Source organism: Myotis davidii, unplaced genomic scaffold (genome assembly GCF_000327345.1).
Source record: "Myotis davidii unplaced genomic scaffold, ASM32734v1 scaffold1703, whole genome shotgun sequence".
NCBI lineage: Eukaryota > Metazoa > Chordata > Mammalia > Chiroptera > Vespertilionidae > Myotis > Myotis davidii.
The window spans coordinates 749,061-761,532 of record NW_006293780.1 but is presented as its reverse complement, the minus strand read 5'-3'; the positions used below and the strand labels follow the sequence as shown (position 1 = coordinate 761,532).

Here is a 12,472-nt window from a genome sequence, read left to right as displayed (position 1 = left end):
CCCGACCCCACATTTGCTTTGATTTCATCTATGAACAATTTGACTCCCTGGTCATTCAAACAAAGGAGGGGTTCTTTACTCAGAAAGGGCCTTGGTCCTGACCTCTGGGGGTTAAGTTCCCTGCCTACAGTCGCCTGTGACAAGGTCTCTGACGAGAGAGCCTATATTCTGGATTGATCGCTCCTGTTGGCTCTAGAATGCCTGCGATCCTGTGTGGATCTCTTCCGGTAAACACATCTCTGAGTTACTGGGACATATTTTAAATAATCCTGGTGGCGCTTTGCTCTCTGGTCGGCTGTGAGTCCAGGCTCTTGGGGTCCAGGCAGTGATGCATGTTCTGGAGGCTCTTCGCAGTCACGGGCATTTCTGTGTTTTGTCTGCTGGGCCCCTACCTGCCTCCATGCTTCCCTGACACCATGGCCAGTGCTTGCCTGAGTGGGGTCCTCAACCTTGCCTGAGGCATTTATTGTAAGTGCAGCTCAGGGTCCTAGCCGAGTGTTCAGTGGTTAGAGTGTCGGCCCACGGACTGAAGGGTTGCAGGCTTGATCCCTGGCCCTGGTCAGGGCGTGCGGGAGGCAACCAATCGATGTGTCTCTTTCATATCAATGTTTCTCTCTCTGAGTCTCTCCTCCTCCCTTCCACTCTCTCTAAGAATCAATGGGGGAAATACCTTCGGGTGAGGAGTAACAAAGAAAAAGTGAAGCTTCGGGGACCCACTCCATACCCACCAACTCAGAGTCATTGGGGTGGGGCTTAAGGAAGTAGCATTATAACAAGTGCCAGGTGGTTAGGAGCCTGTGCAGGATTCTTCCACCCCAGGGTGCTCACTCCTCTTCTCACCTGAAGGAATCCCTGAGCTGTCTTGTGGGGCCCAGACTCAGGCACCTGGTCTTGCAGATCACTCTGCCCCCTCCCTGTAGAATTTCCCTCCTCCCACTGCTGGGGCTCCAGGCCTGTGCTGTCTGCAGGGGTTCTGTGTCTGATGGACCCACAGCCCCAGTTCGAGGCCCTTCCATTCATCTCACTGAAATTCTGTGCCAGACACAGTGAGAGACCAAGCAGGTCTTCTGGGATCTCTCAGCTCAAGGGAAGGTGTCCTGAGTGAGCACAGCAGTAGCTCTCCAGGTGCACCGGGAACCCTGGAGCCGCTGGCCACAGTAAGCAGTGACACTGACCTGGGCCTTGAAGAATGAATGGGATTGCTCTAGGTCAAGATGGAGGTTGTGGGGAAAGGGCATCCGGGCAGAAGGAACGGCATGGGCAAAGGCTGGAGGTGTGACTCTGAGAGACTCACCTTGGGCGTCACAGCCCTTCAGTAGGTTTAAAGGACTGGTCAAGGGGCGGACTGTATTAGCATATATGGCTGATTTCATCCTGTGAATCCTTGTTTGCCAGATGTCATTCACCATATCCAAATACCTCCTGATAGTTGCCCTTTTTTCTTTAAAAAGACTCACTTTTGTGGTTATGCAAATTAATTTCCAAAGAAAACTTGACATAACGACTGTCATTGAAAGACCAGTATCCCTTGCGTAAATGAAGGTGACCATAAAAATAAATGTAATGAGTCCCGGCTGTGGTTCGGAGCATCATCCTGTGCACCAAAGGGTCACAGGTTCAACTCCTGGTCCAGGCCTCTGCCTGGGTTGCGAGTTCCATCCCTGGTCGGGATGCATTCAGGAGGCAGCCGATCGATGTTTCTCTCTCACATCGATATTTCTCTGTCTCTCTCTCCCTCTGCCTTCCTCTCTCTCTAAAATCAATTAAAAATAAATAAATATGTGTAACGAAAACAAAGCGAGTGGTAGTGAGGTGTCAGAGCCACGGGAGTTCCATGCGGAGAGTCTTCTCTAGAAAGAAATCAGAGGGTTTATAAGAGAATCAGAAGGGCCGAATTTCTTGTTCTGTGTTTCGCTGTGCCCCTGGGTCCCTGTGCCATGGAAAACCAGCTCACTGAGCTCAAGGGCCAGTGGCCCCTCCTTTAGGAAACCGCTATAGACTGTGATCAGCCCACAGAAGTGTTAAGCAGGGAAATGGCATGATTCTGCACATCTGTTTCAGAAAGATCAGCTTTTCTGAGAGCGGGGACGGGGGATGAGCTACCAGACTGGAGGGAATCTTGAGATAATTCAGTCCCAGGCCATCCATTAGGAAGCCAGGAAGGGGCTGCAGAGAAGGGGAGGTGGGCAGGGAGTGCCTGGGAGGGGGCCGCCACCTATGTTGAGCTTGGGCATGAGGGCACTTCTGGGTGAGGGGAGAGCACACGTAGTTTGATCCTATGGCAGGACTTTTCTAGTAGCAGGAACCCATCTTGAAGGGGCTTAAGCAATACCAAAACTAGGGAGGGAGCCCGGCTGGTGCAGCTCAGTGGTTGAGCGTCGACCTATGGACCAGGAGGTCACGGTTCAATTCCTGGTCAGGACACATGCCCGGGTTGCGAGTTCGATCCCTAGTACGGGGTGTGCAGGAGATGGCCGATGAGTGATTCTCTCTCATCATTGATGTTTCTATCTCTCTCCCTCTCCCTTCCTCTCTCAACTCAACAAAAACATCTTTTTTTAAAAAATGTGACACGGGCTCTTTAAGTGCTCATTGATGGAGGTTCCTTTTGCCTAAGCGAGGCGGAGGAGCAGGCCAGACAGGAGCCGTGCCTGGATGATGCCACTGAGGAGGTCACACAGCATCACTGCTGCTGCGTCCCATTACTTGGAATCAATGGCCGAGGCCCTCCCGTTGCAGGAGCGGGAATGCAATTCCACCCCTTGAGAGAGGAGCGCCAGGGAATCTGTGAACATTTTAAAACCACACCACCCTCCATACACACACACACACACACACACACACACACACACACACACACGTGCACACTCTGAACTTTCCTTTGCCTTCATAGCAGTCATCCCGCCCACACAATATCTAATTAGTGACTTGACTTATGCCTGGTCCTTTGCTAGAGGCAGGCAATGACCATGTGTCTGCCTGTCCACTTATAGCCCCAGCTCCTTGGCACCTGCCTGGCATGTCATGGGTCCTCAGTCGCTGCTAATTCATTCCTTTTGCAAAGGTGTTTGTCTCCTATTGCCAGACACTGGCCAGGGTCTAGGAATGCCACGGGGAACAGGCCAGCAGGGTCCCTGCAGCCATGGAGGTTGTAGCTTGCTCTCTGTGTGCACAGACAGGCCAGGGCGGGTAGGGGGCTGGGACAGAAGAACAGACCACAGATATCACCGGGAAAATAGAAGGCAGTGTGTGCCCCAAGGTAATGAAATGATGCGATGTGATGGGGGTAACTGCGGGGTCACTGCATTGCAGGGTCTGGGGACAGGAGATGACCTGTCAGCCGAGAGCCAAGAGCCAGCTGAAGGATGTAGTCTGGGGGAAGGTCGTTCTCAGTGGAGGGAGCAGAAAGTGCAAGTTCCTCAGACAGGAAGCCCTCGGGGTGCGTGAAGGGCTGGCTGCTGGGTGAAGGACAGGAGTCAGGAGTCCCAGAGGACGGGCGTGGCCAGACCACGCAGGCTCAGGGGCCCTGGAGGCTGGGGAAAGGGCTGGGTTTTCTCTTCATATGCAACTAGAGGAGGGTTTGGAGCAGGGGCGTGGTGTGGCCTCATTGACACTCTGCAGAGGCTGGCTCCCCCCTGAGGGGGCTGTTGCTTGGGTCCAGGAGAAATAGTGATGGAGGAGCCTGGATGTGGCCTGGATGCGGGGTGAGGGAGAGCCCTGGTCCAGTCTGAGAGGGTTTGGAGGTGGGGTGATGGGACTCTGACGGCTGTGGTTGGGGGGGCAGGGGTGTCCCAGGTTCTGTGCAATGAGCGAGCAGGTGTCACTCCCAGCGCTCCCTCTTGGTCCTCGGATGCTTGTGAGCTCACCAATGGGCTAATGCAGACCTGGGGGCGCCCAACAGGGTGAGCAGCATCTCAAAGGCCCCCCCGCGTGTTTTAGCGGCTGCCATTTCGTAAGGACACGATCTCTGGGACCTTATGAAGGTTCCGATCACTGGGGCTAACCCGATTTTTTTCTGGGTTGTGACAAGTTTGGAGAAAGCAGAAGAGGAGGCCCCTGGAGGCCCATATCGCCGAGGATGGGTGCAGCGGGTGAGGCCACCCTGGGGACCGGCCTTCTCCTCGGGCGCCAGGCTCCTCGGGAAAAGGTGTGAACCCCACAGCTCCATCTTTGCCCAGAGTGAGCGCTGAGGAGGGACTGTTGGCATTAAACATGGGCCATGTCACTTTGAATAACTCTTGCTTCATGGGCTGTGTCAGTGCTGAGTTGGTCCTTAATGTCACCATGGATTGGGGTACCAGGGTATCAGATGTTCATCATTTGCTGGAGGCAGGACTTCAGGCCTATCATCTTTGAGCCACTTGCCTGGTCTGTGAGTAGGAGGACCTGGAGGCCGGGCCTGGCTCTGGCTCTGGCTCTGGCCAGCTGTGTGCTGGTCGCTCACGCTCTCTGAGCTTCCGTGTTCTTGTCTGCGCATGAGCGATGAGGTTCCGTCCTCCCAAGGTGGTTGTGAGTGCAAAAAGTGCGTGTGAAGGCCTAGCCCAGCTCCCAGTACAGCCCCACCCTCTTGCCAGCACAACCTTTGCTTGAATGGATCTCTTCCCCCAGCTGGTCTCAGCTCTCCCGTCCATAAAATGGGCCGGCTCTGCCTTGAGCTCCACTCTAGCCGAGCACAGGGACCTGTGAGCACAACTCTCGTCCCCGACCTGGAGCGTCTGACATCGTAGGAATGTTAATAGTTGCTGGCTTTCTTTTAAAAAGTGATTTTATTTTTTTTAAGTACTGGCTTTCCCTTTCCCAATTCAATCAATGGAATTGTTCGTCTTCCATGTATATGCTTGCATCCAGCAAATAAAAGATGATGGTTTTATGTGGACTTTAATTTACTCAAAAAAAACCTTTATCCAATGATTTATTGAACAAGCCTTTGCTGAGTATGTCACAGCCCTGCCCTCAGGGAACCTGAGCCCTGGACGCCTGTAGGCATCACCCAAGAGCTTTAGAAATGATGCCCGGCCCGCCCTAGAGGGAGTGAATCTTGTATGAATTAGGTTGAAACTCTTGGCTATAACAGGAGGCAGGGAGGTGAAGCGCGATGGAATTTGGGGCCAAGGGCCAGCTAGATGAGACGAGCGCATGAGTGAGTGGCCTCCGGTATTGCTGCAGCAGCTGGGATGCCCCAGGCGTGGCGCCTGCCCTCCAGGACCTTGGAGTCTTGTGAGGAGTCTGGGCTCCATGCTGAGCTGGAAACAGGGGCCCTCACATCTCGGCAAACGCGCACGTCCATGCCCGACCTGTACCTCCTGGTGCTCGCTTTCTTGTAATTTTTTTCTTGAGATAAATTCACCATTTTCACCATTTTACAGTATACCTTTCAGCAGTTTTTAGTATATTCACAGTGTTGTGTAACCACCACGACAGTCTAATTCCAGATCATTTTTGTCCCCCCCACCAAAATAAACCCTGTACCTCCCAAGTCAGCCCCCTCGCCGAGTCCCTGACAACCACTGATCTACTTCCGGTCCCTGTGGATTTGCTATCCTGGACATTTAACATAAACCTGGTGTTCTTCCGCGGCCCGAGCCTCAGTTTCCCATCTCCTGGTGGGAGGGAGCCTCCCTCCTCAGTGTTGAGAGGCGGAATCCAGTCGGCGTGGGCCCACAGCCCAGCCCAGGGGGCAGGTGTTGGAGGGTGAGGCCCCCATAACGGAAGGGGATCCAGCAGCATCGGTGGGGGGATGGCCTCACCTGCTGCCTGGGAGGAGAGCTGGCTCTGACACCCACAACGCTGGCCTCATGCAGACATTTCACTCACAGGCTGTGGGGAGGGGCCAGTCGGTTCGCAGGCGCCTGCGTGCAGAGCAGTGCCGGCTCAGGCGGTCACCCTGTCAGTGCGGGCTATTTCGTGTTATTACAGAATCCATCCAGGGTGTCCCACTGTGTCCAGCACAAAGCAGGCACTCTGCCCCAGTAAGTTTCTCCCTGAGGACGGGACTGTTGATTCATCTTTGTCCCCACAGCTTGACCCATGAGGCTTTGAAAGAAAGAATGAATGAATGAGTGAATGTGACCTGACTTTCCGGGATAGGCAGTTAGGGAGGGGACCAACATGTTTACGAGCCGGCCACTTGCCAGGGAGCCTCTGGGAGCACGTCTGAGCTGGGCTCCTCCGGAAACAGACACCGAGGCAAGAATTCAAGTGCGGGTGGTTACTTGGGAGATGGGGTGAGGGCTGGAGGCAGCCAAGGCGGTGACCACCATGGACCCTGGAGGGAGACTGGTCCCACTGGGGAGCTCTGGGAAGTGGTGGGGTCACGCACAGCTCCTGAGAGCAACTCACCTGAGGGCCCAGGGGGCTGGGGGTGCAGTCGACTCCCCAGGCAGAGAGGCAACGCTGGCAGCTGGAGGCCGAGCCAGCGAGCCCAGCAGGACACCAGCAGCACCTGCTCAGGCTGTGTCCTTCTCCCATCTCAACTGCCGTGGTGCCCCCGCCCTGGTCAGCCCCAGAGGAGTCTATACCTCAAGCTGGGAGCCCACCCCGCTCTCTCCCACTCGGGGAAGCGCATCAGCGGTCAAGTGGGTGTCCTCCTATCAGAGGGGTAGCCAATGTATGTGTTTAAGGAGCAGCAAACCCCGCAGTCACCTGCTCACTCACAAGGGAGTGTAGATCTATCTCCACGGCCTGAGGGTGGCACAGCGGGTTAGACAGGGCGAAGACCGGGCTCTGTCTTCTCTCAGGTGGAGTTTGGGATCCCTGTGGGCGGCGTGCAGAGGCAGCACGCACAGGAATGGCACCCTCGTGGCCGCTGTGGGGAGCAGGTGTCCCGCAGGTGTCATGGCTGAGCCCAGGGGGAAGTCTGGGAGTGGAAGTGGGCAAGGGGCTGTGTTCTGGCAGAAGGAAGGGCAGGGGCAAAGCATTGGAGGACGGACAGCCTGCCCATCCTAGGACTGGCGTGCACAGGAGGCGTGGGGATGGAGCTGGAGGAGCGAGGGCGCTGCCCAGCCCAAGGGGATCTTGGGCGCATTACCGGGCAGTGGAGGCTCTGAGTGGAGAGCTCCCCTCTGAGTCCCCTTAGCCCTGGCTGGGGGGGCTGGGGGCGGGAAAGAAGTGGCAGGAGACAGAGGCGGCAGGGAGCCGGCGGTGGTCCAGGGGAGAGAGCGCTGGCCTGGGCCGGGCAGCAGCTGTGGGCCAGGGGCCGGGGCCTGAGAACCTTTAGGTGGCCTCCAGCTAGAACCTAAAAAAGCAGGGAAGGAGAGAGCGCCAGTTGGAAGGAATAAACTCGCTCTCTGGTTGTCCAGGCGTGGAAGTTGACACTGGACAGCAGGGAAGGCCCTGGTTTGTGGGTGTGCGTTGAGGGCAGAAGCCTGAGCTGGCCCTCAGGCTGTGGGGTGGGGGCTCCAGGGGGCGTGTTGGGAGGACGGCCTGAGGCTTGGGAGGAAGAGGAGCCTGAGAAAGGCAGTCAGAGGGGGAGGGGAAGGGGAAAACCAGGTGAGGGGATGGATCAGAAACAGGAGCTGATGTCCACCTCCTGCACCCCCTTCCCGCAGGAGGAGGGAGCTGTAAGCACTAAACAGATGCGTGCTTCTCTCTCAGGGAGGGAGGTGCCAAGCCAGAGCCCCCAGGACACTGGGAGCTGAGGCGGGGGAGGCGATGGCCGGGCAGGTGGGCCTTTACTCACTCAAACATTTCTTGAGCGCGTCTACATTTTAGCAGCTTGGGATACACCCCGGAACAAAACAGATGCCGAGCTGATGCTGGCGGGGAAGAGAGGCCAGAACGCTCTGGGCCAGGAGCAAGCTGGAGGGGAGGTAGCCTGGGAGCAAGGCTGGCAGGAGGAGGCTCGCTGGCACCCAGGGAGAGAACCTCGGCCCCGAGGCCCAGGACAGAGCTCACCTGGAGCCTGAGGAGCAGCTGGGGGCCAGTGTGGCTGGAGCAGAGTGGGGTCGGGTAGGAGGTGAGATGGGGAGAGGCAGGCAGGCCCACTGTGAGGGCGTCATCTGTCCGTGGGGGTGGGGGTGGGAGTGTCTCAGGGAGGATGTCCCCAGGAGGTTGGGGCGGTTCTGGAAGAGCGAAGGGCTTTGAGCAGCTGAGTTCAGTGAAGCACATGGTGCTGGGAGACGATTAATCTCCGAGATGGGAAGGGGGCCAAGGCCACTGCGCACTTGTGTGTCTGCGCTCAGCTCCTGGCGGGGCGGCCATCTCTTTCCAAGACGCTGTCAAGACACTGGCCTGTTTGGTCCCCTGCACAGCGCGGTTTGTGGGCTTGATTTATGCAGCCTCTCGTCCCGCTCCTCTCCCTAAATATGGGTAGGTTGTGGAGGAGGGTGGTGTCTGTTAGTCCCAGTGTGGGCCCCCTTCAGACTGGCCGTGACCTGTAAATGGTATGTGCGTTGCCCTTTGTCCTCGGACCTCTAGAGAAGAAACCCAGGAAAGGCCGAGGGAAGCTTCCAAACCAGGACGTTCACATGTTTACATGAGGGTCTCTGCTGATGTCCAGAACGGCTTGGGGACACCATGCCCTCCTTCTGGGGCGCTCCTCTTCCAGGGAGCCCCCTTCCCCCCGCCCCACCTCCTCGAGGCCTGGAGGATGGGATCAGGAATGGGTTGCTCCAGCTGCCTGGTTGGGCTGTGGGTGGCCGAGCAGCTGCGTGGTCCCTCTACCAGGAGGATGGCTGGGCTCAGGACTGTGAAATTCGGATTGTGCTGGAAGGGCAGTGACCCTGGACACCCAGAGAGAGTTGATTCCTTCCAGCTGGCGCTCTTTCCTTCCCCTCCCCTCCCTTTCCTTTTTTTTAAAAATTTATCTTTATTGTTGAAAGTATTACAGATGTCCTCTTCTCTCCCCCCCCCCGCGTTGACCCCTCCCACCCCATATTGGCCCCTCTTCCTCCCCTCACTTTCAAGCCCTCTCCCTCATACTCCTAGTTCATACTTTTCCAAATTCAGATGAATCTCCCTCCACACACACACCCTTCTTCACTCTCTCCCTCTCTCCCCTTGAGCTGACTCGTATCTACCTGTGGTTCTCAATCACAAGTAAAAACACCCCCTAGTGTACATGTGGAAGGGTGTGTTGGGGTGGGGAGGGTTCATGTTTAGGTTGTTGTCACAGTGACTGGGGGGTGGCAGGAGCCTCGGGGAGGGCTAGTGGTACTGAGTGGACAGGGGCTGGGGTGACCAAGGTCATACCAGGGACAGTTCTCCACCAAGAAGCCCCTCCCCCGAATACAGCAGGTCCTGCTGAGGAACTGCGGCCACAGGCCTTGTTTCCAAGCAGCCGGATGTCCAGTCCCGCCTGGTGCCCCTAGGAAAGTTGGGTGTTTCCATTTTTGGAAACCTCAGTGAGGGCCCTGCTGCTGTGGGCGACAGTTCCTGTCTCTTTCGATGACTGTTTCACTCTTGTCCGATAGCGTTGGGCTCGTCCACATTCTTTTATCCACCATTTACCAACAGAGGCCTGGTCCAGGTGCTCGGGGTGTGGCTTGCGTCTCCGAATGGGTCCCGTGGTCTCTGATGACCACACTCACAGGCAGGCCCTTCAGGGGCAGAGAATGGGGCCGCTCATCCTGTGTACGGCCCGCAGGGCTCACCTGGCCAGTAAGTTCTCATGCGCTGGTTGGACCCCAGGACTCCAGTTGTGCCTGTGTGGACGTTCCGATTGGCTGGAGGACAGGGCTCTCTGTGCCCATCACCAGGGCTCCTGTTCTTTATGCTCTGAGTGCTGATGTGTGAACTTGAACTTTTACACACAGTCTCATGTGGTCAGGTACTTCTACAGACTTCATGTTTTTGTGTTTTTTTAAAAAATTTTCATCCCTCATCCAGTCTTAGATCCACTACCCTAGAGGGAGAGCCTGAGGCTGGGTTCAGATGTGTGTTACTATTGAAGGAATGTTCTCTGGAGGAGGCCGGCGGGAGGGAGGGGGCAGGACAGGAAAGCGAAGGAGCCGATCAGGGTGTGGTTTCAGCTGGAAGCACACTTCCTGGGAGCCCATTGGCCCATGAGGAAGCCTGAGGCTGGGGCAGCTCTCTGTGGCCACATCTGTGAGTCATCAGCTCTGGCTGCCCAGTGACCTGGGGGACACCAACGCACCTGCTACACATCCTCTTAGACGCGGGGACAGTCTCCATCAAGCAAGATACTGCACAACGTGCTCGCAATCTCTGGGCCCAAATGTTGGCAGAATCGATTGCTGTGACGACCTACCAAGTTTTATCTCACTGCTTTTGAGATTTTTAACTGTTTCTCTGAGTTTCTCCCCATTTTGTTCCATTCATTCCCTCCCTTCCCCCCATTTCCACTGAACTTGTGCTCCTACCGGGACCGAGCCCAGTGCCCTGAAGTGCCCAGCTCGCCTTGCAGGACTCGGTGCCGAGGGTCGGTCCCCAGAGCCCTAAGCCACAGCCTGGGAGCCAAGCCCCCCTCCCGGGGGCCCCACCGCGGGCGGAACCCTGCACTCCCTCACAGACAGAAATACACAAAGGGTTTTCAGCTCTGAGAGCATGCAGCCCTATGACCAGCCAAGCAGTTTATCTCCTTATTCAACTCTAAGTCGCTGTCTGCAGCCACGTAAAGCCCGTGGGATTAACCGCTCTGACCTTCCCCCGGTTCCCGGAGAGACTGCGGGAGCCGTAGGGGAGCCGGAGACGGTGGCAGGGACGTTTATTAAGTACTGCTGTCTCACAGGTGCAGCCATTGAGTCAGACGACTAATTCCTTTCTTGCTTGTTTTGTTTCTTTACGCACACATTGCACAGTTTATCTGCCTTCCCCTTGGGAGTTATCCCACTGGCTCTGGCAGTTCTGTCCCTGCCCCTTGAGCTTCTATATAGATCCCTCCCTCCAAGGGTTGGAACCAGCATGGTCAAAATGGGGAGCCCACACTGTGGTCGAAAATCGGGGTTTTGCCCCGGCCGGGTGGCCCAGTTGGTTGGCGTGTCACCCGGACACCGAGGTTGTGGGTGTGATTCCCGGTTGTGGCTCATGCCCAGGTTTCAGGTTCCACCCCGGCCGTGGTGCATCCCGGAGGCTTGAGAAGAGCCTCTATCGTTGGGCCTTCGTCTGGGAGAGATGGCGAAGCTCTGCCAGGCGGGTCAGGGAGGGGCGTCCCTTGGTTTCTGTCCTTCCTCCCACCAGAGAAGAACAAGGCAATCTGAGCCACGCCTGCTCCTCGCTCCCCGGGTTCTGCGTCCCCGTTGCCAGCAATCAGAGGAGGCCAAAGGCCCCCGTTTCCTGGAAGGGACGCTGGCCTGTCCCCTGCCCCTCCAGAGTGAATGGGCTCCTTGTTGTCATATTTAGAATGAGCCGGACTGTGGGTGGCAGAGGCCCATTGTCCCCTGCATTGGCAGAGAGAATTATGGGTGCCTGGCAATACAATGCCTTCTCCTCTTCTTGGCCACGGGCACAGCCAGTTCCGCTGTGCGGCCTCTGAGGAGCCAGGGGTCACCGTGGAGGCAGTTGGCTTGGAGGCTTAGGTTCCAGCTGGAAGGCCATCAAGCTTCCCTCCTTCCATGGGCTGGGGATGGTGTGGTGCCCTCTGGGAGGCCAAGCCAGGTCTGCGCTGTTGGCCGTGCCCGGCTTGGAGGCCTCTGTCTCTGCACCAAGTGGAGGAGCCAGGGAAGGGCCCTGGACCGCTCCCGGCCCCTGGTTTTCAACCAGGAGATTCTGTTCCCCAGGGAACATTTGGTCATCGCAGTTGGGAGGGATTCTCCAGGCACCTAATGGGCAGAGGCTGGGGATGCCCAGGACACCCCCAAGCAAAGAATGATCCGACCCAAAACGTCAACAGGGCCGAGGCTGAGGTAGCCTGCTCTAGGCCAAGGTCACGACCCTGCTTGGCCGAGGGGTGTTTGAGGCCCAGATTCATGAAGAGCACACAGAAGTTTGAAGGGTCTCCAGTGCAATGCCAGAAGCCACGTTGTGTGGCCTTGATCTTGAGACTGAGCTGCTTGTCCAGAAAGAAAAGGAAGTTCCCAGGCCGGGGCTGGTTGCCCAGTCTCAGCATGTGCATCCTTCAGACAGAAGTTGCCCATAGGAAGTGGAAGCAGCGTTCTTGTGGGGCACGGGCTGACCCCGTTTCATGCCTGTGGTACAACTGCCCGTCACAGAGGATGGAGCCACAGAGCAGCCTTCTGCACTGTTACTGTCTCAAAGGCAAAGTGACCACTTTTGAGGTCACAAGTGTCCTCTCAGGAGGCCATGTGGCTCTTAAAAGAGTGAGTGTGTTGCCTGGTCGGCGTGGCTCAGTGGTTGAGCATCGACCTACAAACCTGGAGGTCACAATGGGTTCAATTTCTGGTCAGGGCACATGCCAGGGTTGCGGGCTCAATCCCCAGTATAGGGCATGTAGGAGGCAGCTGATCAATGATTCTTTTTCATCATTGATGTTTCTCTCTCTCCCTCTAACTTCCTCACTGAAAACAATTTTTTAAATTAAATCTTTATTGTTCAGATTATTACATTAGTTACTCTT

At 56.4% G+C, this 12,472-nt stretch overlaps 1 protein-coding gene across 1 annotated transcript in view; it reads left to right on the top strand.

The window, feature by feature from the left end:
- Positions 1–12,472, top strand: part of PRIMA1 (proline rich membrane anchor 1) — a 47,957-nt gene that overhangs the window by 7,579 nt on the left and 27,906 nt on the right. The window lies entirely within an intron of this gene.